This window comes from Nerophis ophidion, linkage group LG07 (assembly GCF_033978795.1).
Source record: "Nerophis ophidion isolate RoL-2023_Sa linkage group LG07, RoL_Noph_v1.0, whole genome shotgun sequence".
In the NCBI taxonomy this organism is placed as follows: domain Eukaryota; kingdom Metazoa; phylum Chordata; class Actinopteri; order Syngnathiformes; family Syngnathidae; genus Nerophis; species Nerophis ophidion.
The window spans coordinates 15,764,537-15,771,887 of record NC_084617.1 but is presented as its reverse complement, the minus strand read 5'-3'; the positions used below and the strand labels follow the sequence as shown (position 1 = coordinate 15,771,887).

General features: G+C 42.1%; 1 protein-coding gene across 1 annotated transcript in view; it reads left to right on the top strand.

The window, feature by feature from the left end:
• The first annotated feature begins 882 nt into the window (after positions 1 to 882).
• LOC133555938 (ATP-citrate synthase) overlaps positions 883 to 7,351 on the top strand; it is a 69,774-nt gene continuing 63,305 nt past the window's right edge. Inside the window, exon 1 of the mRNA XM_061905418.1 lies at positions 883 to 1,051. The gene's annotated coding sequence lies outside the window, so the exon portion shown is untranslated. The remainder of the gene's footprint in view (positions 1,052 to 7,351) is intronic.

Here is a 7,351-nt window from a genome sequence, read left to right as displayed (position 1 = left end):
TAACTTGTACATACCATATTTCCTTGAATTGCCGCATGGCATATAGTATGCGCCTGCCTTGAATTACTGCCTGGTCAAACTCGCTTACCAAAATAATTAGCGCATGCTTGGTATTACCGCCTGGTCAAACTGGTGACGTCACGAGTGACACTTCCCCTGTCATCATTTTCAAAATGGAGGAGGCTGATTTCAATACCGGCAATTTGAAATCGCATAAAGGGAAGAAGATTAAGAGCTATTCAGTAAGATTTAAGGTGAAAGCTTACATCACACTCAAATTTTTACTGCACACCTTTGGTAAGTGCCGGAGTGAGAAGAGGTTTTAAAATAATTAGCGCATGCTTACTTTTACCGCATGCCTTTGATAAGCGCAGGAGTGAGAAGAGGTTTTAAATTAATCAGCGCCCTGGCGGCGATTCAAGGAAATACGGTATATTGCGAAATTTAACAATAATTCGCCAAGGACGAGTGTGAAATCATGCACTAATAATCTGTATCGCAAAAGAAATGGGTCAGTCGTACAACAGCCGATGTGTGTTGGCTCATATCTTGTTGAGCAAGCTTTCTGATTGGCCAATGTGTTGATAAAGCTAACCAATCGTCTTTTGTTTGTCTGTGCGCGTGTGAACTTGAGACGTTTAAGGCTCCCCAATTTACTGAAACGGAAACTATAACGCATAGTGCCTCTCAAGAAGCTCTATCAAAACAATATTTTTTTTTTTATATTTTCTGTTTTCAGTAGAAATGTACCCATGTTTTAAAAAAAACAAACACATTATTTTGCCACCGAGTGCGTCATTCTCCGGGTGATAATATTTCCTGTAGTTCCTGAACGCACCAAAAGAGAACGTTGTCCTGAGAGCCAATCAGCGGCCAGCAAACATCAGCCGGGCTCTCGGCTGATGGAGGGCGGAAGACAAAACTCTCAGCGAGCTTCTTCTCCGGGCACGGTTGCTTCTGACTGGAGGCTAAAGCGGATCCCAGGAAAGCTGACACTTCCCACCGCGGAACCCCGATAGACTTCACCGAGGACCGTATTTCAAAACAAAAGGTTAGCGCCTCGCGGTTTTAGTACTTTACGCTGAGTCATTTTTGGACAACAATGAATGGGACAAAGATGAAGTGATATACAAACAAGTTCAACTGCTATGACGTCACAGCCCATGATCAAATACTCAATCAAAGTTTACTTTGATACTGTGATTGTAACGCAATGTAATATTGGCTTTACTGATAAGTTGAATTTTGAATAAATTACTGAAAATCATGAAATAAATTAATAAAGTTAGTTGCCACTCTTGCTTTATGCTAGCGACCAGTCATTATGAACAGGTTGGCAAGCAGGTTTTAAAAGGGACAAGCGGTTGAAAATGAATGGATGGCAGCAATACTTGCCTAAATTTGTAGCTTTACCTCAGGTACCTGTCTCGCCATTCATCATCTTCATAATTAGGCTTAATCAGCCCAAATGAGCACCAGATAATGGATAATGTATGGAGCCAATAGGTCAGGCCTGGGCAAAATACGGCCTGCGGGCCACATGCGGCCCATTAAGAGTTTTAATCCGGCCGCGGGACATTGTACTTAATTGTTTCAGACCTTTAAAGGCCTACTGAAATGAGATTTTCCTTTTTAAACGGGGATAGCAGGTCCATTCTATGTGTCATACTTGATCATTTTGTGATATTGCCATATTTTTGCTGAAAAGATTTAGTAGAGAACATCGACGATAAAGTTCGCAACTTTTGGTCGCTAATAAAAAAGCCTTGCCTGTACCGGAAGTTGCAGACGTTGTGCGTGTGACGTCATGGGTTGTAGGGCTCCTCACATCCTCATATTGTTTATAATGTGAGCCTCCAGCAGCAAGAGCTATTCGGAACGAGAAAGTGACAATTTCCCCATTAATTTGAGCGAGGATGAAAGATTTGTGGATGAAGAAATTTAGAGTGAAGGACTAAAAAAAAAAAGAAAGAAAAAAAAGGGGCGATTGCATTGGGTGCCTCCGATGAGGTGGCGACTTGTCCAGGGTGTACCCCGCCTTCCGCCCGATTGTAGCTGAGATAGGCGCCAGCGCCCCCCGCGACCTCAAAAGGGAATAAGCGGTAGGAAATGGATGGATGGATGGACGCATTGGGAGCGATTCAGATGTTTTTAGACACATTTACTACGATAATTCTGGGAAAACCCTTATCTTTCTATTGTGTTGCTAGTGTTTTAGTGAGTTAAATAGTACCTGATAGTCGGAGGGCTGTGTCCACGGGTGTAATGACGCCAATCTCTGAGGGAAGTCACGAAGCTGCAGCAGGACAGAAGCTCCGTTGATCTCCGGTAAGAGGCGACTTTTTACCACAATTTTTTCACCGAAACTTGCCAGGTGACAAGTGGTCGGGATCCATGTTTGCTTGACCGCTTTGATCCATAGTAAAGCTTCACCTCCTGGAATATTAAACAAGGAAACACTGTGTGTTTGTGTTGCTAAAGGCTAAAAGCTTCCTACCTCATCTTTCAACTTTTACTTCTCCAGTATTAATTTAACAAATTGCAAAAGATTCAGCAACACAGATGTCCAAAATACTGTGTAATTGCGCGATGAAAAGAGATGACTTTTAGCCGCAAGTGGTGCTGGGCTAATATGTCCCCTCCAACCAATAACGTCACAAACACGCGTCATCATACGCGTCATCGTTCCGCAACGTTTCCAACAGGAAACTCCGTGGGAAAATTAAAATTGTAATTTAGTAAACTAAAACGGCCATATTGGCATGTGTTGCAATGTTGAGATTTCATCATTGATCTATAAACTATCAGACTGCGTGGTTGGTAGTAGTGGGTTTCAGTAAGCCTTTAACATCAAAACTGTTGCCGCCATTATGATGTGCAGTGCTCATTTTTAAATTACCGTAAGTCTTGAACTATAAAAAGTAAGGATGTCCGATAATGTCTTCTTTGCCGATATCCGATCTTCCGATATTGTCCAACTCTTAATAACCGATACCGATCGTGTAATTAACACATTATTATGCCTAATTTTGTTGTGATGCCCCCGCTGGATGCATTAAACAATGTAACAAGCTTTTCCAAAATAAATCAACTCAAGTTATGGAAACGAATGCCAACATGTCACTGCCATATTTATTATTTTTTTTAACATGCCTCAAAACAGCAGCTTGGAATTTGGGACATGCTCTCCCTTAAAGAGAGCATGAGGAGGTTGAGGTGGGCGGGGTTTAGGTGAGGAGGTTAGGGGGCAGCGGGGGTGTATATTGTAGCGTCTCGAAGAGTTAGTGCTGCAAGGGGTTCTGGGTATTTGTTCTGTTGTCTTTATTTTGTGTTACGGTGCGGATGTTCTCCCGAAATGCGTTTGCCATTCTTGTTTGGTGTGGATTCACAGTGTGGCGTATATTTTTAACAGTGTTAAAGTTGTTTATACGGGCACCCGCAGTGTGACCTGTATGGCTGTTGACCAAGTAAGCGTTGGATTCACCTGTGTGTGTGAAAAGCAGTCGATATTATGTGACTGGGCCGGCGCGCAAAGGCAGTGCCTTTAAGCTTTATTGGCGCTCTGTACTTAACCCTACGTCCATGTACACAGCGGCGTTTTAAAAACTCGTAAATTTTACTTTTTGAAACTGATACAAATCATTTTGATACCGATAATTTCCGATATTAGATTTTAAAGCATTTATCGGCCGATAATATCGGTAGTCCGATATTATCGGACATCTCTAATGGAAAGTATTTTAATGGTTGAAATCTGTGCTTTTGAGTGTTATAGGAGTTATTACAGTAATTACGTCACAGCAGCTCCGACAAGGCACAAAGAAGAGTGGGCGGGGTTTGTTTTCGGAGCAGCCAGCCCGAAGCGCATGTGTCAGAAACAGATGCAGAAGCAAATTTTTGTATAAAAGTGATAATATATCATGTTGTACATGTTTCATAGCCTTTGGATTCATATTTTGCTGTTTGTTACATTTTTGTTGTGTTTTGCTTGATCGTATAAGATGTTGATCGAGGACCTGGTGTGAGACGTAAAAGAGGAGAGATGTCTCCAAAAACATTCACCTGGGGATAGGTTGATTGGCAACACTAAATTGGCCCTAGTGTGTGAATGTGAGTGTGAATTTTGTCTGTGTATCTGTGTTGGCCCTGCGATGAGGTGGCGACTTGTCCACGGTGTACCCCGCCTTCCGCCCGAATGCAGCTGAGATGGGCTCCAGCATCCCCCGTGACCCCGAAAGGGACAAGCGGTAGTAAATGGATGGATGGATGTTCATATGTTGTTAATATTCAGTGTTTTATTGTTCATATTTAATATTGTAAATCTCACTTTATGTATTTTAATGTACATTTTGGCTGTCCCATTCAGTAAAAAACTGTAAAATTCCATTCCTTTTTTTGGAGGTGGCCTGTCATAAGGTTTTTAAAGACCAAAAGGATTCCCGAGCGCGGGCAACGCTGCTGCTCACTTCTCCCTTCACCTCCCAGGGGTCGAACAAGGGGATGGGTCAAACACAGAGTAATTTCACCACACCTAGTGTGTGTGTGACTATCAGTGGTACTTTAACTTTTATCTTTTTTAGACCTCTTATCGGACATTGTGACTTTTGGTATTAGCGTCCTGAATAAAAGGGACCCAAACACACATACTGTACAGAAGATTTTTTTACAGCTAAATGTGTCTATGTAATTTATACACATATATACATTGGCACCCCTGACACATTTTTCTCTCAAGTTCTGCTATAGATAGATGAGAGGATGTTGCACACATTTTTCCATCTGTCCGGCGTTTGACTCGGTGGGGACTCTACGCCAGTGTTTTTCAATCACTGTGCCGCGGTACACTAGTGTGCCGTGAGATACAGTATAGTATGCCGTTGGAGATTATGTATTTTCACCTATTTGGGTTAAAAATATTTTTTGCAAACCAGTAACTATAGTCTGCAAACAGTGCAAATGATGTGTTGTTGTTGAGTGTCGTGCTGTCGAGCACTCGGGAGTGACCGTGTAATACTCTTTCATATCAGTAGGTGGCAGCCGGTAGCTAATTGCTTCGTAGATGTCGGGAACAGCGGGAGGCAGCGTGCGGGTAAAAATGTGTTTAATGCTTAAACCAAAAATAAACAAAATACGAGTGCCCCTTAAGAAAAGGCATTGAAGTTTAGGGAAGGCTATGCAGAACAAAACTAAAACTGAACTGGTTACGAAGTAAACAAAAATTGAATGCTGGACGACAGCAAAGACTTACTGTGGATCAAAGGCGGCGTCCACAATGTACGTCCGAACATGACATGACAATCAACAATGTCGCTACAAAGAAGGATAAATACAACGGAAATATTCTTGATTGCTAATACTAAGTAGATGCGGGAAATATCGCTCAAAGGAAGACATGAAACTGCTCCAGGAAAATACCAAAAAAAGAGAAAAAGCCAGCAAAATAGGAGCTAAGACAAGAACTAAAACAATACACACAGGAAAACTCAAAATAAGTCAGGGCGTGATGTGACAGGTGGTGACAGTACACCTACTTTGAGACAAGACCTATATGTCAACTGATATATTTTTTTTAATGCTGGTGGTGTGCCTCTGGATTTTTTCAACGCAAAAAAATGTGCCTTGGCTCAAAAAAGGTTGAAAAACACTGCTCTAGTCTAATGGTAATCAATAGTGAAAATGTCCCTGACAGTGCCATTAATCCCCGTAAGAAATAGGAGAGAGCCACTGAGACTACATGGAGGCTCTCTGTGTAATGAACAGCAGTGGTTATGATCTTAGTGTTTTTCTATCAGTTTTATCAACAATACTGCTGCTAGGTGGAGATAAGACTAGTTGTTATATTATTTGGACTGTGTTAGTTGCAGTAGTACTAAAAGCAAATGCTTACAGTATTGTACATCGTCTAAGTAAAGCTTGTGTGCAAAGTATAAAGGTCAGTAAAACTCCTCCCTTTTGCGATAAAAATGTATAGCTGCCATTAATCTTCATTCATTCTTCCTTGTTTTAATTGTGTCATGTTGCTACTGTACAGTACAGGGTTTCCCCCAGATTGCCCATGTACCTGTGTCAGTGGGGGCATGGTGAACGTGAAGTCACCATTAAACTGGCATAATATGCGATTATGCATACATTTTCTGTAAAAAGTCTATTAAAAAATTAGACACACATTTGAAAATTAATTAGTATAAACGTATGTATTAGGTTGATTGGCAACACTAAATTGGCCCTAGTGTGTGGATGTGAGTGTGAATGTTGTCTGTCTATCTGTGTTGGCCCTGCGATGAGGTGGCGACTTGTCCAGGGTGTACCCCGATTGTAGCTGAGATAGGCGCCAGCGCCCCCTGCGACCCCAAAAGGGAACAAGCGGTAGAAAATGGATGGATGGATGGATGGTATGTATTTTCTTTTATTGTTCTGCTCATATTTTTAAATTTTGGCTACTCATTGTACAGTTGTAATTTTCATGAGGAATTTTTTTAACTGGACTTCCCCAAACCTTTTAGTGATCTTTTCTTATTAAAAACGACTAACAACAAATCTGGGGTCATCGTAGACTGTACTCGTGTTCAGAGACTTCTGTTGCTTGACTTCCACGACGAACCGCGAGAGCTGCAGTGAGCCTGTCGTCAATCCTGGTCTCAGGATCTTTCTGTGTTGAGTTTCCATGTTCTCCCCGTGACCGCGTGGGTTCCCTCCATGTACCCCGGCTTCCTCCCACCTCCAAAGACATGCACCTGGGGATAGGTTGATTGGCAACTCTAAAATTAGCCCTAGTGTGTGAATGTGAGTGTGAATGTTGTCTGTCTGTGTTGGCCCTGTGATGAAGTGGCAACTTGTCCAGGGTGTCACTATAGACAGCGATTTTAAACTAGACAAACAAGTCAATGGCGTTTTAAAATCGTGTTTTTATCACCTTCGTCTTTTAGTAAAGGTTAAACCGTTTTTATCTTTTAACCTTTTTGAACAAGTCGTGCATGCTTTTATTTCAAGTCGCTTGGACTACTGCAATGCACTTTATGCTGGCATTGGCCAAAAAGCTCTCTCCCGGTTGCAGTTAGTCCAGAACGCGGCAGCACGACTTTTAACAGGGGCCAGGAAACGCCAGCATATAACCCCAATTCTTCAGAGATTGCACTGACTCCCTGTTCATTTTAGATTTGATTTTAAAACATTGCTGTTTGTTTTTAAATCTCTACATGGACTGGCACCTCAATATATCTCGGACCTCATCCAAATTTACATTCCTGCGCGCGCTCTGAGGTCCGAGAGCCAGTTCCAGCTCGTGGTGCCCAAGACCAGACTTAAGACCAGGGGAGACAGGGCCTTCTCTGTGGTCGGCCCTAAGCTCTGG